The 27,582-nt window shown below is 34.6% G+C and overlaps 1 pseudogene; it reads right to left on the bottom strand.

Annotated features, from left to right (window-relative positions):
* Window positions 1-1,717: 1,717 nt before the first annotated feature.
* Window positions 1,718-3,407, bottom strand: LOC100930796 (annotated as a pseudogene).
* Between the last annotated feature and the right edge of the window lie 24,175 nt (window positions 3,408-27,582).

Below are 27,582 nucleotides of genomic sequence, written 5' to 3'. Positions count from 1 at the left end.
CTGAAAGTAAAGCCTTTGAAACAGTGATGGGGGATTTATTTTCAGGTCTGTCTTTGTGTCTCCCCTAGCAATGAGCACAGTGCCTGATATACTACAGTAGTTTCATGTTTGTTGAAATTAAAATGACTGGTCTTTGTTTTCAAAGAGCTTACATATTTAGTTCGGAAAATAAAACTTATAGGGAAAAAAAAGCAAACTATACTAGATAACATGATTACATTTAAGGCAGTGTAGATTCTAATAGAGAGTAATGAATTGAAGACAGAATCAGAGTCAGGTAGCTCTAGGTTCAAATTCTACCTCTGGCACATATTGGCTTTATGACACTAAGCAAGAATTTCAATGTCTGGGTGTCCAGGAAATATTTTTTGAAAAAATATTTAAAACTAAATACAAAATTAAGAAAAAAAATAGAAGGACAGAAAAGGAAATTAAAAACAAAAAACAAACAAACAAAAAAAAAAACATTGTCATGTGCCTAGCTTAACATCAGGGAAGATTTAAAATATGTAAAAATAAATTTCCATTTCAAGAAAGCATATATAATAATAGAAGAAATTATATTCATGACTGTCCATCATTCCTTTGCTTTCTTGTAGATTATTCTTTTGTTTTCTGCTATGTACTTTTTATTTTATTCTTTCCCCCCCTTTTGCCTCTCTACCTCCTTCAAGCAGGCTACAATTAAGCACGAGTATACATATGTACATATACACACACAAATATATCCATGCTTAACTGTAGCCTGCTTGACTGTACATATGCCTACATGCATATATATGTATATATATATATATATTTACACACACATATCTATACATACAAATTTACACATACATAAATGTGCATCTAAAACAGTATTAATATGGCTCACATATAATATAGATTTCTCTCTTGAATGAAACTTTTTTTACTTTGTCTGAAATTAATAATTACTAGCCCTAGTTTATTTTCCCTAATAAATTCTACTCCTGATTCATGTTAAAGTGTTTCTGTATATCTCTTTATTTCCTATCCTTGCTAACTCTTCTACTTAAATTCTGCTTCTTAGTTTGCCTTGCAATTACTTATCCTCCCCCCACCCATGGATTTCTCCCTTATCTTTTTCCCCTCACCCTTTCCCTTCCACCCACTCCCATGAATCTAAACATCCTTTTGTATATCACCTTATCCTATGCTACCCTTTCCCTCCCTCTTTATCCCTTTCCCATTAATCTACACACCTTGTTCCACTGACATAAATCTATACATCCTTTTACTTTTATACTCCACCTATCCTATCTCCTCCCCCCCGCCCCTTATTTCTTTATAGATTGTGAAGGGTATTATATCCTTTATGGCATATATATATCTATATATATAGTTCTTTATTAATCCATTCTTAATGCAGATAGATTTTTAGAACTATCAATCCTCCTCCCCCCATCTAATGCTTCCATGCTGATTCTTTCTCTACCTTACACACAAGTCCATTGGACAGTTTTCCTTAGAGTTAGAATATACTCAACTCTGTCCCAATCTTTCTTCTGGACTATCCAATTATTTATCTAATTCTTAGACATATTGTTTACATTTCTACATATAAAACATAAACAGGTTGTCTTTATTGAGACCCTTGAAATTAGTCTTTGATAGTGCTTGTTATATGTTAAATTTTCTATTGAGTTCAGGTTGGCTGGAACGAAGTCCTTACAATCTGAGAGTTCATTGGATGTCCTTTTTTTTTTTTTTTTTGGTTCAATATTATGCATAATTTTGCTAGATACAATATTTTTGACCACAAGTCTAGTTCTTTTGATTGATGATATAAAATAGTCCAGGATCTGAAATCTTTTATTGTAGTTTCTGGTAGATCTTGTACAATTCTAATTGTAGTTTTAGCATCTTTGAATTTTTTGTTGGTTTGTTTCTTGTAAAAAAAATTTTCTTTTGATCTCAGAGTTTTGCAATTTAGCAATAATGTTCCTATGTGTTTTCCTTGTAGAATCTCTTTGAGGTGGTCGTCTGAAGATTTTTTTCTATTTCTACTTCCCCTTTTTGTTCTATTAGTCCTGGACAATTTTCTTAGATTATTCCTTATATTGTGTCAAGTTTTGGGGTCACACCTTTCAGATAGTCCAATTATTCTTATATTTTCTCTTCTTGATCTATTCTCCAGATCTGTTGGTTTTCTTCCTTTTTTTAAAGAATTATTTTACATTCAAAAGATAAAAAATAAAATAAAATAACTAATAAATAAAATAAAATAAAAATTTACTCGCTTGCTTCCTAACTATAATTAGTTCAGAAGAAACATGAGATATGCAAAAATAGGGAAGCCATCCCAAATGTCCACTATTTGTGGACTGACCCACGGCAGCGCATATTGGTCTGATAATCATCAGAACAAAAGACATCAACCAACTATTTTCATAGGTTTAGTGCACAAACTGAACTATCTGATGCACTGGCTCCAACTTTGTCTCTTGCTGCATTCCAGCACCTAAAATATTTTACCTGTTCTCCTATAACTATAAACAGGGTACCTGTCTGCCTGTCCCAGATGTGCATACATTTGTCAAAGAAGCCACTTGCCATGAGAATTGAAAGCCACAGAAGACAGAGGCTCTTGGTGTTTTGTCAAAGAGTGGATGCAGATGCCCTGGTCCACATCCCATAGCCAAATAGTAAAATCAAAGGATGCACTGGCCAGCATGAAATTAGCAAGTAAGTTGGTTGTTCCTGATCCTGTGGGACTCCATTTGATAGTACAATTTTTTTTTTATTATGTGCTTGCAAATCATGGACAAAACAACTCTCTTTTTTCATACTCTCTGTCTTTAAAGTCATTCATCAGAACAAAGACTAGAGGGTCCTATTTGATAGCATTTACTTCATTTGTGTGCCTGCAATGTTTATATAGACCTATCTTGTCCTCATTTAGAGACATGAATGCATAGATCGATACTGCAAAAGGCAAAGATGTTGTTGCTCTGCCAGTATATATCCAGTGCCAGTGCTAAATGAAAAAAGCTCCTTGACTTCCCCAGTATGTACATCCTAGATAATCATGGTCTTATCCACTCCTCACTTAGGATGAAAATTTCTTTCTTGTTCCATATTAATGCAAAAATAGGCTTTTGCTAGCAATACAATCATCTTTAGTCCATATTCTGGAAAACCTATCATCTGACCCAATGGTGAGAAGTACACCTTCTCTGTTCCAATCAAGGGAGATCATGTCTTTGTTGCTGGACACATCCTGCCCATCCAAGGCAGAAGACTAACTGGGTTGAGCCACTTATACTATTCTCATTCCGATTCCATATTCTTGCTATTGAGTGACCAGATGCTGAGGCTAGAAAATCACTAATTTCAGGATAGATGAATACTTCTGACTCATGACCCTGTAATACCACAGCTTTGTTTTACTCTGAAACTCTATTTTACCCTACTCTGAAAATGAACTCTGATCTTCCCTATTCCCATAATAAGTTTCTGTGGTTGGGTTCTTTCTCTTTTGCCTACTCATTTTTTTAAAAATGAGAACTTATTAATCTAATTTCCTCTAATCGTGGGGTAGGAGGTGGAGTGATTGTGCCTCTGGTTTCCCTTCAGATCTCCCCACTAACCTGGAACCCCAAACCAAGAGTTCCACCCTCCTGCAGTGATTCTGCCCCACTGCCTCTGCACTCACCAGGTATGCTGATTCCTTCTCTCCAAAGACCATGTCTTTGCAGCTTCCTAATCAGCTGAAGTTCACTCCTCCGTCCTCTCAGACTCAGATCTGGATTCCCCAAGCTGTCTGAGGTGAAAGTTCCTGTGACTCAGGCTATTACCTGGAACCCAGCTAGTTCCATCACTCCCAGCTTGCTGTTTTTTCTGCAGATGTTTATATTTTGCACCACTTAAATCCTGGTCCTGAGTCTTTGTTCAGCTCTTCTCTGATTGTCCCAGGAGGAAATTTATTCTTCCCCAGTCTTATTTGTTTTTTTCATTGGTTTGCTTTTCTAACCTACTCCACCATCTTCTCAGAATCCTCCTCTCAGAAAATGCTTTTTATAAATTGTAGAACTGTCACCAATCTGCATTGGTAAAGGGAATTTCCTCAATATTTGCTATATAAACCAAAATAATCACATATATATATATATATCCCAAATCCTCTCAAATCATTTGCTATAAAGAGGTAGCATGGGGTTATGGCTAGAAGGCGTGTCTCTAATACTCACTGGTTCCACGACCATGAAGAAGTCACATCTCTAATATTTTAAGTTATTAATCTGTACCAGGAGAAGACATTTCTACTTCAGGAAATTCTACATGCTAATAAAAATCACAAGTATGGATAAAAAAAAATTATTAAGAGCTAAATTGTATGTTAGAGGTAATCTCAGGCAAGGCAAAATGCAGCCTAACATATTTTAACCATTTTCTTTAAAATCTATTACATTGTGTACAAAAAAATTATAGGTTTCAATCTTTCTTTCTCAGAACAGCCATGTGGTTTTTCAAAATGCTTGATTTTTTTCCCCCCATTAGTGAATATTTTAGTGAGTATTAGAATAACTTAAATTAAAATGTGAGGGAAAGATACTTAAAATATTTTCCCCCCACTCACATGGAGAAGATTTCTTAACTAACTGGAATATCTGTAGAAAAACTGACAGTGAATCCTTAGGCTGCCTCCATGAAATGAATACAACAAATGGACCTTTTCTACATTAATGAAGCTAATGAATCTAACCAGATGGCACTGTCTTTTCTGTTCCTTGACTTTACTGACTTTCTGTGGAACTGATACCAGATTTCTCTGAAGTCGAAGGGAAAGGGAAGTGAGGAATTTTTCTTTCTCTGACCCTTTGTTAAGGAGGCAACCCTTGATTAGTTTGCTAATTAGCTCCAACTATGTAGAACAGGAACACAACAATAGCCAGAGGTGGAGATAGAAGGATCTCAGCAGAATGGATAAGAAACTGAACTTGGCATTAGTAGGACCTAGATTCAGACACACATGAGCTGTGAGACTTTGGGCATATCCTTAACCTTTCTGCATCTCAAGATATTGATTTGTAAATTTACAAATTTACAAACTGATTTGTAAATAGAGAGGTTGGACTTTCAGTTCCCATTCTATAATCCGATGAGACCATGAAGTCTAAATCCAATCCAAACCACAAATCTTACTGATCTACATCTTAGGCTAGTGGTCATACAATCAATGCTTAAATATCTCCACTAAGAAGTCACCTCAACATCCCCAGAGGCAAAATATTCTATTTTTTAACAGCTTCAACTGCTATTTATCAATCTTTATTAAGTGGCAGAAGCTTTGCTGGGCTTGGGAGAAATAAAGACAACCACATGAAACAACCCCTGCCCCTAGGAATACCGAATATGATTAATTGATGAAAGGGGATCAGTCTATTGGCACAAAGGACAGTGCATCCACAAAATTAAAAGAGATGTTGAGCCAAACCCAAATAACATTGAGACCACCAATGATAGGAAATACAGGGTTTAGAATGCCAATATTTGCTGAAAATGTTAAATAAATAAAATAAAATTATGTTTGCTAGCACTAAAAGCTATGGTATTACCACTAATAATTCAGTTCCAATTTCAGAGATAAACTGTCCAGCTATGAAACTTTTGTTTTTAATAGTTTTCATTGTTTATGGCATTCTGAGACTTTGTTCTGGTTACAGAGATCTCTATCTATCAAGTTTCTGATAGCAATTTGCCTCTACTTTTCCTTTGTCCTGATCATAATCTACTTACTGGTAAGAGTTATATTCTCTTAATGTATCACTCTCACCATACCTCCAAATACATACTAGTTTCGATCATAACCTTTTTGAAGGCAGTAGAAACTATGTTACTTTTCATATTTGTAAACTCAGTTCCCAGAATGCTATTATTGCTCAATAATTTCAGCTGTATCCACCTTTTGTAATCCCATTGAGGTTCTCTTGGTAAAGATAACTTTGTCATTTCCTTCTCTAACTCATTTTACAGATGAGAAATTGAAGCGAGTCAGGTTAAGTGACTTGTTCAAGATCACACAAATAATAAGTGTCTGAAACCAGATTTAAACTCAGGAAGATAAATCTATCTGACTTCAGGCTTGGTACTCCACCCACTCACTGTACCACTTAGAACACTAACTGCCTTGCACAAAGTAGTGCTTCTTCTGTGCTTATTCAAACATTTTAAAATTGAATTCTTCTTCAGAATATTAAGAACAAAAACTGAAAGGAAAATGAACATCTTTTCTTATGAGTAAAAGGGTCATCCTCACCAACCTTCTTGGGTATTTTACATAGATACAGAATACATTTTAGATTTGTAGCTGATGGGGATCTCAGAAGCTCTCTAATCAAACTCCTTTAATTAGCAGTAGGAATACTGGCAGGGGAAGTATCTAAGAATCAGGGAGATATTGATATAGTAGTAAACACCACAAATAGAATATGAACCTCGATTTCTCAGTTCCACAGTTAAGTTCTTTCTAGGGCCCTGTGCTGCCTCTCATCTCCAACAAATTGACTATATGCTCTTGTGTATGATGGATTCTCTTAAATATTTGCATTTTTCTGAGCTCTGTAAAGTGTTTTAATATGAAGAAAAGTAAAGTATAGAACAGCCAAAGCAAAAGAGGAAAGGACCTCAAAGTCTGAGCCTTTTTTCTACCCAATTGCCAATTTATTATGGGATACTAGAGATAAGCCCTAGGCCCTTCCAAGTTTCATTTTCCTCATCTGCAAAATAGGAAGAAAAATATTTGTTTTAAAAAGAATTTCTAAGGGAACATCACAATATGCAGCAAGTTCAAAGTGTTAGTTAACAATACCAAATCTTGGGCCAACTGTCAAAAAAATCACTTCAATTCAGCAATACATCCCTTTCCTAAGAATGCTATTTATTTCCATATGCTTTCAGGACACATTCCAGCCAGCTATACTCAAACTAATCTCATTTCCCATTACTTCTTCAATTTTAAAAACATACTTTCCTAAATCTTATGTTGCATAAATGCTCCTGATGCACTCTAAGGAAATAGATAATTCAATATTATATATGCAAGAAGGAAGTATTTCCTGAACATTTTAATCTTTAATTTTCTGTATTTATTTATTTTTTGCCTGTCATTGACCTTGGACAAAGCTCTTCCTCTCTCTTTGGAGCTCAGCTTCCTCATCTGTAACTTAAGAGAGTTAAACTAAATTATTTCTAAATATCCTTTCAAATCTAAATCCTAAGATCTTATCATCCTAAATGCAATCAGATTTCAGAATTGAGTAAGAATCTATGTAACCATATATTTCCCTCTCAACCTGTGATTTCATTTGCATTGAGACCAACCAGTGAAGGAATTCCTTTCACTGCTCCAGATGGTCAACTTATCTGTAAATTGGATAAGTCAGTTGCCTGGGATACTAAAGGATTAACTGACTTGTATGTTACATGACAAGTAACAGAAGTGGGACTCCTGACTCCAAGGTTGACTTTTCCTTCTACCAGCTACATTATATTGCCTCTCAATGTTCTCATCCCTTCAAACATTTTTTATTGAAGCTTTTAAGAGTATATTTTCAGAAAATACTAAAAATAATCTTTTCATAAAATAGAAATAAAAGTAAAAGTGTTCATTTTAAATATTTGAAGACTAAAATGACAACAGACCATCTCTATGCAGATATTACAGACTGGTTATCTACAGGGTTACTTATAAATACAACTGCAAGACATATATAAAAGAACATTTTAACATAGCAGTTGTCAAACTCTTGTGTCAGGAACCCATTATATTTTTAAAAATTATTGAGGATGCCAAAAAGTTTTTGCTTACATTGATTTTATGTCTACCTATATTTACTGCAATATAAATTAAAACTGATGCATTTCTAAAATATATTAAGAATTCATTTAAAAAATAAGTAAGAAATCTATTGTATTTATCATAAATTTCATCTTCCTACATGTGATTTATGATGCAGTGGCAGTGATCTCCTTGTAGTTCCATTAACAATACCTTCTATCTCCTGACTCTGGGCATTTTCATTGGCTTTCTCCTATGTCAGAGTACTCTCCCTCTTCCTCTCCACCTATTGGCTTCCCTGTTTCCTCAAGTCCCAATTAAAATTTTACCTTCTATAGGAAAATATTTCTAATCCTACTTAATGCTGGCACCTTCCCTCTGATGATTGTTGCCAATTTATCCTGATAAATTTGTTTTCACATAGTTGTTTATATGCTTTCTTTATCATTAAATTGTAAGATCACAGACTTTCATTTTGCCTTTCTTTGTATCCCCAAAACTTGGTATAGTCCTGGCATATACTAAGAACTTAATAAATGTTTACTTATTGACTCTCCTAACTACATCCTCCATTCTTTCCTTGCTCTTCTTTATGTGCTGTTTTCCACTACTATAATCCAAGCTCCTTGCAGACAGGGACTATCTTGATAGTCTTTTTATCCCTAGAATTTACCACAGTACATGGATGATAATAAATGCTTCATATATACGTAATCTATATCTCTCTTTGTACTTATCTCCTGATTCTTTTCTTTTGCTTAATAAAATGCTTTTCTCCTTGAATCCTTAAAAATCTTTCACTTGGCCCTATTATCTCCTATGCTATATCTTAAATTCTATATATTTCCTATATTTTATCACAAAAGTCATATAAAAAGTTGTCTATATGCCTAGGATCATACATTTCTAACTGGAATGGATGTTAGAGTTCATCTATTTCAACCCCCTCTCCCAAAAAGCCTAAAGAGATTGATCAAGGTCATGCAGTTAGTATGAATCTGGGGCAAGATATGAATCCAGATCTGGGATTTAATATATTGCCTTATTCACTGAGCTATTTGCCTTTTTGCTTTCATTTCCTCTCTTCTTATTCACTTGTCAGAATCTTGAAGTCTGATTTTGATTCTCACCATTTAAATGAAGCTAATTTCTCCTAAACTACCAGTGATCTGTTAATTGCTTAATCTGAATGCCTTTTCCTCAACTCTTATCCTTTTGATTAATAAGTTGTCTAAAATACTGACTTGCCTGGGATCACACAGGGAGTACCAGAAGCAGGACTAGGACCCGGGTGATTCTGGCTTTGAGGTAAGCTTTCTTCCACTGTGGAGCACTGATTCTCATGGAAGAAAACAGAAAGCAAATTAGGAATTTAGTAGATAAATGGTGAACCATTAGGCATTATTTTTTATCTCATTGATATCACTAAGAGGTCCTCTCTTGTTGGATTTTTTTCCTTTTCATCCTTTTCTTATTCTCTTATTATTTTATGAATATTATTTTGCCTTTCAAATAAATTTTAAATTTCATGAAACAAGGAACCTTCCTCCCTTCCTCCCCTGCCCCAACTACCTTCATGGAGCTCACATCATGAAGAATGTAATATTACAAATTAGAAAGACTCCCTAACCTAGAGCTGTTGACAAGTAGAATGGGCAGTTCTTAGTATGAAGTATTTGTCCTTCATAGGAGATTCAGTTCATGGGATCTTAGATATAAGGTTGAAAGAGACCTGAAAGACCATCTAGTCCAACCTTCTGATTTTCCAGATGTGGAAAATGAGACCTAGAGACATTAAATGGTTTGATAATGGTCCCATAGACAGGATTTGAAACAAGCTCTTGATTCCAAATCCAGTATTCTTTCTTTCCACTGTATCATGCTATCTCTCTCAAGTAAAGGCCGGAGGACCATATTAAAAGGGATTCTTGGTCAGGTACAGGTTGGATCAGATAATCTAAGATTTTTTTCCTATTCTAATATTCTGAGAGTCAGGAATTGAACCATATCCCCTAAATATTTTTCCATATATAACAGTGTTTGCAGTATCAAGGCCATTTGGCACCTTAGGTCAGCATAGAATAAAAGGATTTGGGGATGAGAGGAACACTTTCTATATTGGATGAATTTTTTCAAAATTTTTGATAGGGCAAAATGGCTGCAATGATAACTGGTATACATTCCATTCAGAAGGGTGTTTTTTTTTCTTTCTTTTTGTTGCTTTATTCATCACATCCTAGCTGTTTAGCTCAATGTCATTCTCAGCTGGAATTATAGGTTGCTTTAATACACTGTGTCCCAGCATGTTTGGTATAAAGCTCATATGCATGACCTCCTTTCACATTTCTCTGTATTTTCTTTGGCATGATACCCTATGCTTTCCATCATCACCACTTCCTTTTAGAAACTCCCTAAGATCATCCTCTAGTGACACTGACTGGTGCTTTGATGCAACAACATTTTCCCACAGGGGTTTTAGGAGTGCAACACTCATTTCTGAGCAAGTGTTTGATTTGACATTACACAACTCATCTGGGTCTAGTTCTTAATCAAGCAAAAGCAACAATTCCCTAGAAGAGTGCTTCAGTGACAAACATCCCTATTCTCATCCTCTAACCCTACTGTGATTTAGGTCAGTTAAAATGCCTTTTAAAATCTACATTTGTTGTGACAATCATGACATCTTTTTTCACAGATTTCCTCAACAAAATGAAAGAAAAAAACTTGTTCACATTAACCCCACTTTGCCTAAATGTCTAGTGCCTTCTCTTCAATCATTATAAAATATCTATTCAGTGTTTTCTTGCATACAGTTTTAGTCTAAATCTGCCACAATAGCTCATTAAATCATTTTCTATTTATCCTGTATATTGATTGCTTTGTAAATTTTAATATTTTAAATGAGTATAGAAGCCATTTACTCAGGAGGCCATAGAGGATTTGAAATAAATATTTCTTTGCGTGTTGAATAATTTTGCTTCTACATTTGATTTGATTTTACAGATTCCATGATTTCATCAACATAGTGAGGTCTTATTTTCCAGTACAAATTGTAATACTTTTTTGCTTTTTCATATTGTAGGATTATCTTCCATATTTCCTCACAGATCCACACCATGCATTGGAGAGTTTCTCTTGTTCTTGTAATATCTCGAGGATACCATTATGTCTGGGGAGCTACTATTCTTCTATTCTCTCACTATTATACTCCATTAATTTCCTTATCTTTTGGGGTTTTTTTTGGGGGGGGACATCACATTATGTGTCACTTTTGACACATTAAGACTTTTCTTAATGCCATTTAAAAATTTAAAATCTTCAGATATATTATAAACTTAAGAAAAAACATTCAAAAGTTTAGTTATTGTGATTTCTTTTGTGCTTAGTTTTGTGAATTTTAAGTAATAAATTTTATTCTCAATTTTAATAATAGGGCACTTTATCATTCTGTACTGAATGATGCTTTTTCAGGCCAGTGGCCTGGTAAAGGAGGTGCTCTTTCTTGGCTTATTTGCTACCCGATTTATCTTTATTAGACTTTTTTGTGGTATCTATTTAAAACAGTCATATATGAATCAAAATCTGGTTCTTTGGATGATCTTGAGGAATATAAATGCAATCCTTTTAGTCACTAAATAGCAGCTAATGAAAGTTTTACAAAGTATTCAAATTGACTTGAATAAAATATAGCACATGACAGTAATTATGTTGAAGTTCAAACTTTAAAAACAATTACTTTAAAAAGTTTAATTAATTAAAACTTAATATTTTAAAAATCTAAATAGTTTTCCTTTCAAATGTTTTTACAAGTCTATAGCTTATGTATTTCTGAAGTTATTATAGTTTAAAGCTGCTCTAAGATTTTGGGAATACTCTGAATACTTAGAAATTATTATTTTATTCTTTTATTCAATATTTTTCAGTTGCTTGTACCCCCTTAAAACTTACAAAGGGAGAACCATTTGTCTTTTGACTTGCTTTGTCTGTTTCACTAATTGAGGTACTCAAACCATGCTGCTTCCACTCCAGCCTTTTCCTTCCCAGGGGAAATGTTGACTCTACCTTGGGAACCATTTTTGAGCTTTGAACCTGGAATCATAAAGGCCTTTTCTACATCTAAACCTCACTTCTGAGACACTAGCTCCAAACCATATCTTTCTGGATAAATATACTTTAAGTTTAATTTGCATTATTAAAATACAATATTGCATTTTCTCCAAAATTTTCTGATTTCTAGATAGTCACCAGACTAATAAATTAAGCCCTGATTTGTAAAATTTACCAAGTACTTAAGTGTACATGCTCACAAGAAAAATATAACAATTGCTCTCATCAACTGGGTGAAGTTTGACTTCAGAATACCTACTGGGTGAAAATCCAGAAATATGATCTGTAACTAAGAAATCAGTAGAGCTTCAGAAAAGAACATGCAGGACACATTTACTTCTGTCTAAGATCAAATTGAAGTCCAAGACCCAGAAAATTTATCCAATCAAGGGCAGGATAGTCAATATGAATAGATCCAAATGGAATATCAGAATTCCCAACTGACTGGATTATTGACAATGATTGTAATAATCATTGACAATAGCTCTGAATATGAGAATTCACAATTGAAGGTAATCAATGATGGTTCCAAACAGGCAAAAGGAAGAAGCTTAGAGAAGGAACTCTGGAATATAAGGACAATAAACTTCTCAGGGGGTGGGATATGGATTAAGGTACCAATCGAGAATCCATCTTTGGGAAATGGTAGAGGGTGAAGAGAGAAAAGGAAAAGATACAATTATTATACCCACAGTAATGTCTTGGAAAGAACTCTAGATTTTTAGTTAGGAGCATGAATTTGCATCTCAACTTTGCAATTTACTTTTTGATTTGAGCTAGTTACTGAAACTCTGAATATGCTTATCTGTAAGACTACATAATATTATTTGCACTGCTTACCTCATGAAGCTGCTGTGAAGATAGAATGATATAATGATTGTAAGATACTTTCTAATATGCAGAGTATTACATGAATGGTAAAAATACTATCACCACTATGAATACCATGAAGAAAGACCATGAACAACACCATGAATAGCATTTGGGCCATGTCTTTTGCAAAGTACTTTACAAGATTTCTTGTTCTATTTGCACAACTCTGTATGCAATTTGTCCCCATAAAATGTCCTGGCAAATTTAATAAAATCATTAAGTCTGGTAAATGTCTCTTAGTGCTGCTGATGCTTTGGTATTTTGTTGGACATTTAAAATACATTTTGTTCCTTGCAAAGCATTGTTTGTAATTTGTTCCGCTAAGTATTTTTGTTGATAGTTTATTCTATACTGTAGAAAGAACAGAAATGTATTTGTATGGCACCAATCAAATCCTCAATGGCCTCCTGACTAAATGATTTCTATGCTCATTTAAAATAGTAAAATTATACGCAGTACTTCATAAAATGGACATAGTTTTAATTCAGTTAAATTCAGTAAATGTTTATTAAGTGATTACTAATATACAAGAAACTGTTCTGGGCATTGGTATTAAAAAAGACAAAAACAAAATAACTTTTGCCTTTGATGAAAATAATTCACTAAGGGATACAATATATACATGGAAAGTAATACAAGGTAAGTTGATGATAGAGAGAGCACTAACACTGAGCAGAATCAAAGAAGGATTCCTGGAGTAGGTAACAATTAAGCAGAGCCTTGTAAGAGGGCAGAGGAGAAAATAGACTACATACCAGCCATAGTGGACAAATTGTAAATGGATATAGGTTAGAGATAGGAGATCCTATTTAGTGAATATCCATACAGGATATAAAAATTCAACTTTCCTGAATCATAAATTTGATGGAAAATATAAAATAATAATATTGCTAAGTACAAACTATCTCAAAAACTTAGTGTATTTTAAATGTTCTTCAATAGCTTTAAACTGCACAAAGACTTTTGAGATATCTTTTATAAAAATAATATTTTTCCCAATTACATGTAAATATAATTTTTAACATTCATTTTAAAAAAATTTTTTGAGTTCCAAATTTTCTCCTTCCCTTTCTCACCTATTCTTCCTCTAAAATGGTAAGCAATTTGTTATAGGTTATATATGTGTAATCACATGAAGCATATTTCCATATTAGTCATGTTGTGAAAGAAAAGAGACCAAAAGAAAAAACACACAAAAAAAATCCCAAAGTGAAAAATGGATACTGTGATCTGCATTCAAATGGTATCATATCCTTTATAATATAAGTGGGTAATTAATATCAATAAGTTTGCTTTTCATCTTATAATTTCAATAGGCTCATTTGGAATGTTTTGAATGACTTTTGAGGGGAGCTTTGTTTTGGAACTGGGTTCCCAGTGAGGAGCATGTTAAAAAAAAATACAGTCTATTTCTAAAGCCAGGCTAAAAATGGATCATTCTCCTGCCATAGGATAGAATAAGCAGCTGGCATCAGGGGTAGTGGGCAACATGAGGACAAAGTTTAGAAATGAAGAGAATTGGATCAAAGAGAGTGTCAGGAAAAGCAATCCAAGTCCCCTGTATAGCTCCCTTTGAGAAGGAAATGTTCTCACAAACTTCTGAGGTCAACCTAAGATGATTTATCCTCAGAATCTCAGGCTTTTTAGGTTGGCTCTACCCACTGTTCTGGTTAGGAGAGAAACCTAATTTCACTCCCATCTCCCTTGGTGCACCCTATGGGTTTTTCTAACCTCAGAGAATCCATTAGGTTTGTTGTGAATTGAAGGGTTAAATTGAAAGGTTAAAATTAGAAGTCATTAGTTCTAACTCCAAAGGAAAATTTTAAAAAGAGATTTAATTTCTGTTTAGGACACACTCTCATCTTTGACCCCAAAGAGACTGAGTGGTTCCTAGAGGCTAAGTTAAAGAATGGTTAAAGGTTGAAAGACAAAAATGGTTCCCAAATTATTCTACACTTTTCCTAAATTTAAACTTAATAAAAACTTTAATCATATTGCTCATATATCCCTCCTTCCTTTCATAACCATCCTAGGAAAAAATACCCATACTTGTTGGCTCCACCTCTCCTATCATTTGTTTCTCGACTCCTTGAAAATTGACTTCCTGAGTAGAATCAAGAGAACACTGTACCTAGCAAAATCATACAATGATTAAATCTGATGGATGGATGGATGGATCAACAGCAAGGTGATTCAGGCCAATTCCAATAGACATAATAGAGAGAGCCATTTGCACCCAGAGAGAGGACTGTGGATCACAACATAGTATTTTCATTGCTTGCATTTGTTTTCTTTCTCATTTTTTTTCCTTTTTAATCTGATTTTTCTTGTGCATCATGATAATTCTAGAAATATGTATAGAAGAATTGCACTTGTTTAACATATATTGGATTACTTGCCTTTTATGGGAGAAGATGGAGAGAGAGGGAAGGAGAAAAATTTGTAACACAAAATTTTGCAAGGGTGAATGTGGAAAACTATCTATGCATATGTTTTGAAAACAAAAAAGCTTCAAAAAAATAAAAATATAAACAAGAATAAAATGAATTTTCAAATTTTCAACCTCTTCATTCAATTGGACCCACAATCTCCAATGAACTAAAATGTCAAATTCAATAGATATTTTTTCTCATCCTTATTAACTATTCTGTAGCATTTAGAACTATTGACTATTCTCCTGGAGAGAGAGGGACAGAGAGAGGGGGGAATTGAGAGAGAGAGAGAAAGAAAGAGAGAGAGAGGAAGAAAGAGAAAGAGAGAGAGAGGAAGAGAGAGAGAGGAAGAGAAAGAGAGAATGAAACCTTTTATTTTTGTGTCTGGTCACTCCTTAGGCTCCTTTGATGAATCTTCATAATTCATATCAAAATTCTTAATTCTAAGTGTACTTCCAAGGCTCTCTATGCTGGACCCTCTTGTTTCCTGTGTGATCATTAATTTCCACAGAGTAAATTATCATCTCTAAGCAGATGACTCCAAGATCTATATAACTAATATTAGCCCTTATCACTAACTCCAGTTCTTCATCATCATCATTTCTCAATAGAAATTTTCAATTACATATCCTATAGATATTTCAAACTCAATGCCTCAGACAGAACTTATTAATTTTTCCCATGATCTACCCTTCTCACAAACTTTCTTAATTCTGGCACCACTAGGGGTACCTTTGTCCTCTTTTCTTGCCTCTCCATCAGGTTTCTCAGAACTTGTTCTCAAGGTGTTGCATGAATTGGGAGGGACTCAATTTCTTCCAGTCATAATCATCTGTCCTATCACTTGTCACCTAAGGTGCTCCAGGACTAACATTTTGCCCTGTCTTTACAACTAGCAGACCTCTAGCATCATCAACGGACCTACTGCTATAATCCAAGGACTCTGGGTCTTCTCATCTTCCTTTTCACTGAATCTTTGGGAATTCAAAGTCCTTTTATATGCTTTGGACCTCAACTTTCTTTTATATATTATTTCCTCCAATCAGAGTTTGAGATCCTAAGAACAGGGAGTATCTTGTTGTTGGGGTTTTTTTTTTTCTTCTGTTTGTATAGCCATCACTTAGTACAATGATTGGCATACAGAAAGTGCTTAATATATGCATTTTCATTTCTTAATTCCCTCCTTTTCCTCTTTCCTTTTTTCCTCCCTCCCTCCCTCCCTTCCTTCCTCTTTCTCTTCCTTTCCTCCTTCCTTCCTTCCTTCCTTCCTTCCTTCCTTCCTTCCTTCCTTCCTTCCTTCCTTCCTTCCTTCCTTCCTTCCTCCCTCCCTCCCTTCCTTCTTTCTTTCCTTCCTTCCTTCTTTCCTTTTGTTCTTTTCCTCATTTCTTCCTTCCAATTATCTACATTTGCAAACAGAGAATCATTATTCTTCACTTTCTCTCATAGCCCATAGCCAATTATTTGCAAAGTTTTAATCAAATTACTTTTTTGAGGTAGGATCCTATCTACATCCTACACTGATCCTTTCACTAGTCCCCAAGCCATTACAAGTTAATTGACTTTCTTTGGGTCACACAACTGGCTAGTGTCAGTGTTAGAACTAAAATAGTCACACACCTTTGCTTAATGTTAGGGAATGAACCTCATTCAGATTGCAACCATTCATATACTGTCTACCAAGTTATTTTTCCACTTATGTTCTGCATACATCCACTGAATGCACTTTGGCAGATACATACAAGGACTATTATCTTGCATTTGCATATATTCAACTAGATATCCATTAAGCAAAAAATACAGTTTTCAATTGTGATTACGAAAATATCAACAAGCATAAATCTATATAGAGATTTCTGAATACAGTCCCATCATGAGTACTACTATCTCTCTAACAACTGGAAATAATTTTACTTTAGAGAACAAAAGAAGCCTTCCTTGAGGGATTGTTGACCCTCTAGATACAATCTCTATGTGGAGCTTCACTTTAAAGGGCAGATCTAACATGAAAGAATGTCTGTGGATTTTACCAGAAATCTAGAAGAAAGATGGCAGACATTCACTCAGACCAGGAGTTAACGTAGTGAGGGAAACCAAATTATTCATGAATAAACATGATTACAGATACTGTTTGGTGGAAAAGGAACACACTCAAGGGGTAATTAAAAGCATATAGCTACAGTATTATAAAGGGAAAAAGTACTGTGGAACAGGCTTATTTTAGTAATATGTCAAAACAGAACTATCAATTTTTTTAAAGATACAAGTCAGCCTTGAATCCCCCACCCCCTCTCCCGTTTGTTCCTGTCATTCCCCAGTACCTGAAGTATCTTTTCTGAAGGTGGTTCTTTATAGACTAAAACAAGGAACTATCTTTGGTGGAATAAATTGCCTGTGCTTCTGTCTTTCATGTTTTTTCTCCCTTCTTTTTCTCTTATTTTCCCTGCTTAAATTACCTCTGATCCCTATCTCTTCTTTCCCATCACAAGCTTTTAGCAACCAAGCACTGAAGGCATCTTAGGATCTAATTCTAAGTGCAGCAAACAACACACCTGAGTTCAAGAAGCAGTCAGCTGAGGGAGACTGGGTCTGGAGTGGGAAGGTGTATTTTCAAATCCCCATTCTGCCATTGACTATCTGGGTAACTGAAAACAAATCATTTAGCCTGAGTTTTAAATCTAAAATCAGGAAAGTAATATGCATAGGTCCTCATAGAATTCTGGTGAGGAAAACACTCTAAAAATTGTAAAGTGGCATATTGTAAACAATACAGCACTTTAAGGTTTATGAATCACTTTTATGACAAGAGCCCCAGAAGATAGAAGTTATATGATTTGTCCATGAACTCCTAATTAATAAGGATTAAAATTATAGATAGAATAAGGTCTTCTAACTCCAAAGTCAATGTTTCCTCCTCTGATTTTACCACTAGGTACATATATGTAAAGGGTTGAAACTCTGAATAGGTGCCCTTGAATCAGACAACCAAGCACTTAAGACTAATTACCTATTGGACAATAACTCTATTAGCATATTTGGAATTTCTCTACTCACAGTTAATGCTAGCTCAATGCTTGGGGTTAAGAGAATAGCAAGGAGGGATTAGGGGGTGGAGTGAGCCAAGCCAGAGTCACTTTGGAGGTGGATGAAGAGAAGGGAGGTTGTGAAGAGCTTGTGGCAGTCTTTCTCTTCTCTTCTCCCCCTAAAGATCAAGGACTTTTGCTTATCCTGACTCTGGCTGCTTCTGGGGCCTCCAGAGGGCTGACGCGGACTTCACATATATCCATATGCCCTTGTGTAATGGGTAATATTTCTGGAGGTTCTTGGGATCAGCCCAAGTCCTTGGTCTTAGTGGAGAAGTGATGAAGGCAGGACAGCCACCATGAGGATGGTCAAGGATGGGATGTCTCATTTCCAGGCCTTCTCAGCCCTTATAAACCTTATTATAATTACATCATTACAGCATATTGAATATGTGTGAACTAGAGAACCATTACATCACCATAGTAAGTAGTAAGTATATATGTGAATTAGAGGTGAATTACATCACCTCATCAGTTCCTCTGAGTTAACACCTTGTTTCAGGTATACTTCTCCAAAGTTCCACCCCTCTACACCCTTGTATATACATGTGTCTATACATATATTCATATACCAAATACACATGTGTGTATATCTACGCATTTATGAATATAGGGATAACATATCTTTACATTTGTATTTTTATATTTAAACATGCTGCTTATAAGTTTTTGTATGAATATCTATATGGTAAATAAACTTTTTAGTACTAAAGAGGATAATAAATGTGTTTTTGATGAATTACAAGAATGTTAAGGTTAATATTCAGCTCATATTTCCTTTCTAAATGTTTAAATATTTTAAATGTTACAACCTCTGCACTTCCACAAAAGTCCTATGTCATATTAAAACTCAGGTGCAGAGACCATAATTCCAAAAGGCTGACCACATTGATAGAATGTGAAATGTATGCTAGCCAATATATATATTGGGAACTCATATAGGACAAGCACTTACCAGGTAGTCAGAAAATGCAGTACAAGGACACTTTCATGGTACCTCTTTAAAATTTTAGAACTCAGTGTAGGACATGAGACACTGCTACAGGGCCACCAAGCATGGCATACCCTCATTAAAGAAGGTGTTGTACCTTATGAGCAAAGCAGAATTGAAGTAGTTCAAAAGAAAAGCAAGATGCACAAATTTAGGACTCCAAATGTTTACACAGCCTATCCATGCCTGATTTGTATTAGAGCATTCTGGGCTTATATTGGTCTGATCAGCCACAGTAAAATACAAAATAACTTGACTCTAACATAGTAATGTCATTTTGATCCTTTTTAAGAACAAAAGACAACAACTCTAACCAATTAAAGCATAGAAGTACCCTAGATCAGAGTAGACCTGAAAAATGGAACTTCAGAGATCCTTTAGAGTAAGATTGTTTGGTTTGGTTTGGTTTGGTTTGCCATGAAGGAGTTAATGCACAGATTTCAAAAAGATCATGGACTTCAATGGAGAAAAAAAAGTTTATTTTCAGTAACATCTAATTTCTTTAAATTATAAAACAAAGCAAAATAAACATGATTCTAAAAGGTATCCATGGGTTTCAACAGATTGACAGTCATTGAGAGGTCCATAGTACAAAAAAAGTTAAGAATTTCCAAAATAGAGAAACTTGTAACTGGACAGAAATACTTTTATAACAAGAAGTGGTCCTTCTATTTTTTGAAAGCTTCCATGAGGCTGCCATCTAAGGACACCCATTCCATTTTGATACAATTCTCTTCATTAAAAAGTTTTTCTTTTTACCAGAGGAGAATAGGGTCACAAAGACTGGGACATGATTGAAATGACTGAACAACAACAACAAATAACTGTTTGCTTCTTTCCTTTTTTACAGGAAGCTTTTTTTGCCTCTCATCAGCTTTTAATAATTATTCCTAGGTCTGTCCTCTAATAATAAGAGTCTGTTCTTTCTGTCTATATTTCTCAAGTAGGCTTCAATTTTATAGAGTTTTGGAACTTTCTGTCATTATATCCCTACTGCATAACCCAGTACCTGCCTGATGGATAGACAAGATTTAATAGAATCTTATTGATGGACTGGTCACTCAACTGATTGAGATATGTAGAGAATTCTCAATCCCACTGTGCCTATTGTTTATAAAAATGCCTCGGGTTTAGTCAAACAAATATTGCCTTGAAAGCTTTCTTCCAACAAGGTACCTCCCACACATATATCAAAATTACTGCAGATTTCTTAGAAAATAAAATAACAGAAAAAGTCTTGTACATCCACTCTCTGACCACTAATATCAGGCAAAGCATAACATGAGGAAACACCTGATTGCCTAAGATAGTTACCATCACTAGGGAGTATATCCAGTACCAAATTTAAGCTCAAAAGGGATTTTCCATGGATGGTGAGGTCCTCTACAAGTTCCTATTGGAAGATGCCATCATATTAGTTGTATCAAGCCCCAAAACAATACAGAATCTCTTGGAAGAGATTTTTAAACTGTTCTAAAGGTTTGCCCTAACTAACCACATAGGAAAAAAAAAGGTGGATAAAGAATGTCTCTTATCCAAATTATCACATAAAATTATAAGATAACCTACAAAAATCCATCCACCAGTACATAGGCAGACAATGCAATGGACAATGAATTGGGCCTAGAAATATACAAGAAAACAAGAGTGGGCTGGGATGATTTGGAAAATTGCAAAGACGCTTTAAGGACTCCAAACTTGTTTCAGAAACATAGACTGTATGATTGTGTTGCAGAACACTATAATCTGAAAAATTAAAAATGAATTTTACTCTGAGAAACGAAGAGGTAGGTACATGGTGGGTGTTAGCTGGATACAAATAACAAGGTATAACAAACTGGATTAAAGAATTTCAATAACAAAATGTGTGATTAAAATCCGTGGACTGGTTATATGGATAATTATTGGACACTGGATATTTCTGGCATCCTTTCAATAATGGGAAAAAGCAATGAAGGCCCCTAGCATATTGATTGAACCTGCAGCTTGTAGCTGGATACATACAAAAGTATTACTAAAGGGAGCATCTACTTAAGTGAGTATAATTATTCCTTTAATATTTATATTATAATTTCAGTACATCATATATGTGTATTTATTCATATGTATGCATCTATGCTTATGTAAAACTTATAAAACCAAAACAAATGAGTGCTTAGCATGTTTATATAAACAAAGTGCTTCTAAAATCTTAGTACATTTAGATTTTTAAGATACTATAGCTTTCCATACAAATAGGTCAGGAACCTGTGATTTTGTTGTGGGTATTTTAACTGATTCTAACAATTTCTATGTTACTATGATCTTAGAGAATTACCTTGAAGCTCAAAGAATTTAAATGGTTATATGGCAGCAATTATCAAAGTTAGAATTTGAACCCATTTCATTTTCAAGTGTAGTCCTCCATCCACTCTCTTACATGTATATAAAAATAGCTGCAAAGTGATTAGAGCTCTGGATCTGACTTCAAATGACTTCAAATCTAGTCTCAGGAACTTAGAAACTATATGACCCTGAACAAATCATTTAACCTCCGCCTAAAAGGTTTTCCCAAATATAACAGTAAGAAGACCAATTTCTCAGGATTATTATGAAAATCATATGAGGCAATGTTTGTTTAGAGCTTAGCACATAATGTCTGGCACATAGGAAACACTCAATAAATGCTTCTTTCTTTTCTTTCCTCCTTCCTTCTTTCCCTTTTTTCTTCCTTTCTTCCCTTCCTTTCATTGCCTCTTCCCTTTCTTTATTTCCTCCCTTTCACTTTTTGTTTTATTCCTTTCTTCTTCCTTCCTCCCCTTCTTTTCACTCCGTTTCATTCCTTTCCTTCCTTCCTTCTTTCCTTAATTTCATACTTTTCTTTCATTCCCTCTTTTCTTCCTTCCTTTCCTCCTTCCTTCTCTTTCTTTCCAGTCCTCTCCTTTTCTTCTTTCCTTCCTTCCTTCCTTCCTTCCTTCCTTCCTTCCTTCCCTCCCTTAAATCAATCTATTTTATCCTAATGGAGAAGTCAGCATAGTTAAGGTTTCTCAAGAGTCTTAGGACAACTATATGCTAGGCTTATATAAGTGCAATGTAGAACCATACTAAGCATTTGTTAGTTTTGTTTTTACAAATATTATCTCATTTGATTCTGACAACAAAATCAACTTGACTTTAAAAAGGAAGGCACTAGCACATACTCCCCCATCATGGACTAGGAGTGAGGCAGGAAAACTGTCACATAGTATGTAAGGAAAACAGAGATTCCAGGAAGTAGAAAAGAATGGTGAGAGCATTTGAGTTATGAGAAATAGTTGGTTCAAAGGCAGAGAGATGGGAAATTGAGTGTGTACACAATATGTGTACACCAGATGGCTGACCTGTTGAAAGTGTAGTAGGAAATAATATATGAATATACCATAAAAATAAGAAGAATAAAGTTATAAAACATTTTTGAATGTCAAACAGGGAAATAATAATGAGCTACTGGAGTTTACTGAAGAATGAGGTGACATGGGCTAGACTTATGATTTAGAAAAAATGATGAAGATAGATTAGAGAGGGAGGAAATCTAAGGCAGGTATCTACAGCAACTAAAGGGAAGCAAGACAAGGATGGTAGTTTTGTGGAATATGTGAGAGAGTTGTTAAGACAGAAATGACAAGATGGGACAATTTTTTGAGTGAAATGTGAAAGTGATTTGACAGTGTAAAGAGGATGAATTATTTTTGTTCCAGTAACAGGCTTCAACGTAGGTAACTGGAAGGATGATAGGCAAACAACAGTAATTCAGAAGTTTGAAAAGAGGCTAATTTGGGGTGAATTTGTATATATTGACTTTGAGATGGATATGTACATTCAGTTCAAAATATCTAATAGGTAGTCATAATGTAAGACTGTAGCTCAGGAGAGAAAGTAGGCCTGGATATATAGATTTTTTGGTGGATGACACAGGCAAGATAATTGAATTCATGAAAATGGGAGAGATCACCAAGTGAGAGAATGTATAGTATAAAGAGAAGAAAGTCCAAAACAGAACTTTGTGAAATTTGTGAAAGTGTGATGATAAAATATAGGTCATTTTTCTATTATTAAGCTATTGCTAAAATAATTTGCTCTTCATATTTATAGGATTATACTAGATGAAATATTTCCCAGGAAAACTAGCATTCTGATGTAAAAACTTCCTTCTCTCAATAATTCTGTTCTTGTCACTGTAAGAAAATAACATTAAAGCAATGTAATTGTTCAGGATAGAAACCATGTGCAACAACTCTTTTTCATTACAGTTGAATTTTTGATCACTTTTTAAATTGTTAATCATGTCAGCTAGACCAAGCAGCTTTGAGTTTCAGCTGCACAGCAGATGTGACATCTGTCAGGGCCATTGCTGTTTTAGTCCTTGCAGACAGCAACACGTGGACAGCAGATTCTGGAGCCATCAGAAGCCTGACCTTTTCAAGGAGTACTCTGTTCATTTCCCTGGTTGATAGCATGACCACCTGGTCTTTATAGTCAGGGATGTGAGGACCTGATACTTGATTTCATAAAATTCATCAAAAGAACCAGAACACGAATTCCTCTAAGCAGTGAAACAACAATCTTGTTAAGCTTTGAACATAAGCAAAGATTTTATTATTTTTTTTCTGCACTTCCTTTTCTGCTATGTGTCAAGGGCCTGGGGAATGAATTAACTGGAATCTTTTTCCTTACAATGGGAGAAATCAATAATAGGTGGTTGGCAGCTCTAGGTGGGAAATGGGTTCCACTTTTTATGCAGAAGGAAAATTAAGAACTGAATGGTGAAAGAAGGCTAGAGAGCTGGGAACCATTAAGGATAACTGAAGGCCAGCTGCATATACAGCTGCAGGAAATGGGAAGGGAAAGTTGAGTACTGGCTAGGGTACAGAAGTCCTAGGGATAGAGGAAACTTGTTACTGTGACAGAAGGGCTACCAGAGCCTCTGGCATATACCGCTTTGACTCTCCCAGTGAAGTTGCACTGAGAAGCTTGGGTTTTTTTTTTTTTTTTTTTTCTTTTCCTACCTCTCCATTTACAAGGAAAACTGGCATTATGATTTTTCCATTCAGTAATTTTTTTCAGATATTTATTTCCTACTGCCATCTGGACTGCTTAGATAGATTTCAGATGACAGTGTGGCTTCAGTGCTTCCTGAGAGGCCCCCTACAAATTTTGAACCAGATGTCTGTTACTAACAGGGTACTTAGACTCCTCTCTTGGCAGAAGATGTTGGGGAACATAAATGACACTTCATTCATGAGCTATTCCATAAGCACCATCAATCAGTCAGTCCACAAGTATTTATTATGTGCTTACTATGTGACAGTAATAGTCGGTCACTATTGCAGGCTAATAGTGACTGAGAGAGGTACTAGAATACAGCTACAAAAGTTATAACCTAATGGATCAGAGTATTGGACTTAGAAGTTTGAATCCTGCAACAAATACATACTATCTTTGTAATCCTGAGCAAATTACTTAAGTTTCTTCCTCTGTAAAATGGGGGTGGAGAGTGGAACTGAAGGTCTCTATGGTCTTTTCCAGTTCTAAACTATCATCTATCCCCTTTAGGTCTTGAGGATCTCTTTCCAATGTTATAATTCTGGATAAGCAATTTGGAGTCAGTTCAGAGTTTTATGGAATGATAGGATTTTACAACTGGAAGGGATTTTGGATCAATTTTCTAATTAATAAGAATACCAAGGCTGGGAAGGGAAGTGACTTTTCAAGGTCGTCAAGTTGGCGAAATTAGATGTATAATTTATGTCTTCTGACTCTCAGTTTGTTATTTGTCTACTTCAGTACAAATATTTTTGTTTATAGGATTTCTCTGGGTTTTTTTTTTTAATAACAAATCTCTCCAATTACTTGTAAAAATAATTTTTAGCATTTATAAGTTTTTTTTTAAGTTTTGAGTTTCAAATTCTATCTCTCCCTCACTGAGATAGTAAGCAATCTGATATATATTATAAAGATGCCCCAGGTGATCTCTTTGATAAAGAACTGATTAAGCTAAAGTAGATGTGTATTTCCTTTCCAGAAGTAACATTCCCCAACTGTAGTCTCTATTAAATCACCCACATAATTTCAATACCAAGCAAGACGTAAAAATGAAAAACATGGATTGATATGTTCACCAGTGTTTTGGAAGATACCCTGTGGAAAATCTAAACATTATAAAGCCTCTTAACTGATGATGAAGTTCTCTAAATGGTATTACTTTCAGATGATATTATATTAATATCATTCACTCCTAGAGTAATACAAAACTGAATCATTGAAATAATTTTAAGGATCAATGTTTCCATCTTTTATTTAAAAAATGGACAAAAATATATATTGCTCAGATTATAATAACTGGTCAGATAACCCACATAGGTAATATCTCTCTCTCTCTCTCTCTCTCTCTCTATATATATATATATATATATATATATTCATATACATGTATATATGTGTGTATAAATATTCACACATAAACATAAACAAAGATATTTATTTACATTCTGGTAAGACATGAAATGGACCCAAAATGAATAGAAAGAAAAGCTAGGGTCTGGAGCCAATTTAGGAAGTTATTCAGTTTTTTTCAAATGTTCCTAAACTGAGATGCTGTACAACTCATTAGAATCAATGTTTTCCTGGTGATGCTACATAGTAACAGCTCATGGAATAATATGATCTCAGAAGTATCTTAGATGACCCAAAAGAATTTGGATGAAACTTGATGTATGTCAGTTGACTGAAGCTTATTACCAGGAATGAAGTTTACTTGAGAAGTGTTGCAAAAGATAATTTCTAAAACATGTATGATCCACAAAAAAATAGGTCCTTCATGTGTTAAGAAAAAAGGATAACTAAGTATTAGAAAACACTTGAGCAAACTTGCACTGATGATATTAAAAGAACAAGACAATGGATTCTGGCTTTCTGTGTTCATTTTCTACAAAGTCTCACAGAAGATAGCTAAGAATCATGCAACACTGTTAGATTGAGTTTGATAATGGTGAAAAGAGCATCTTAAACCACAAGTCCATTTAAACATTTAAATTTGCAAGTTTTAGGGATATTTTAGTTATGTAAAATGGTTCTTGTTGAAATTTCAAAGTTCATACAATCCAATCCTTCCCTTTATTATGAATGTTATATGTAATATCCCTGATTAGTCATCAAGTTTCTACTAAAATACCTCCAAGAATTGACAACTTATTACCCTTTTCATTTTATAGTTTTCTAAATATCAGACCACTTCTCTTTATGTTCATTTTTAAATTGCTTTTCTACAGTTTCACATTTTGGTGGAAGGGATCTGACATCTAACATCAAAAAAGATAAATGCTATCTCTCTGATTCATGACAACCTTTTGAGTATTTGGAAACAACTATCATGTCTTTCCAAGGGTACTCTTCCACATATCCTTCATCTAATCCTCATGTAGAATGGGCTCAAGTTCCTACAACATTCTCACCTCCCTGATCTTAACATCCTTAACCCTACCAATGTTTGTATTACCAAGTTTTTCCAAAATGCAGTCCAAATGATTTAGGCCAACTAGGATAGAGTGCAGGAATTCTCAGGTCTCTAATCCTATGTTTCTATTAGTGAAGCCAAAATCACTTTGGCTTTTGCAGTTCTCATACAATACATCTGGCTCATCAAAAGCTTATCATTCATTAAGACCTCCAGGTTTTTTCAGAAGCACTCCTCTATCATCCCCATACACATTTCCCAATCCAGCAAAAGTAATCACCCCAATCAGACTGCAGTAATTGTTCTAATTCTAAAGCAGCCATAAGCTTCATCTGAAGCCAGTAGCAAATAACTTTTCAATCTACTCTTGCTGCCTAGCTAAAAGTAATAGCTATTGTTCTAAAGTCTAATGTAAGAGCTCTATATTTCCTCTTCTTTATTAACTATCAAGCAAAATGCTTTTTTCTTTATAATTCCTCATTATTCTTCCATTCCACTCCATTTCTACTGCCACTCTCAAAGCAGCAGTCTCTTGTAGTATTTCTGCTTTCCATACTGTCTCTTCCCAATCTATTCCTTTGAGATTACCTCTAATTTATGCTATATTTATCTTGAATGTACATAGAAGTTCGCATGTCATGAGTTGCTGGAGTAAAGGAAGAATGTTTTTGCCTTTCTTTATATTTTAATGTTTAATGAGTTACCTAGCACATAATAAGTGCTTAATAAAATTTATTGGTTCTGTTGACTATCTGCATTCCATTTCCTTATTAAACACACAACTTTAATTCTGGCACTAAAAATCTATCTTCCCTATTGCCTACAGG

Source organism: Sarcophilus harrisii, chromosome 4, assembly GCF_902635505.1.
Source record: "Sarcophilus harrisii chromosome 4, mSarHar1.11, whole genome shotgun sequence".
Lineage (NCBI taxonomy): Eukaryota > Metazoa > Chordata > Mammalia > Dasyuromorphia > Dasyuridae > Sarcophilus > Sarcophilus harrisii.
The sequence above is the reverse complement of the archived record's forward strand: the minus strand, read 5'-3'. Positions and strand labels throughout refer to the sequence as shown.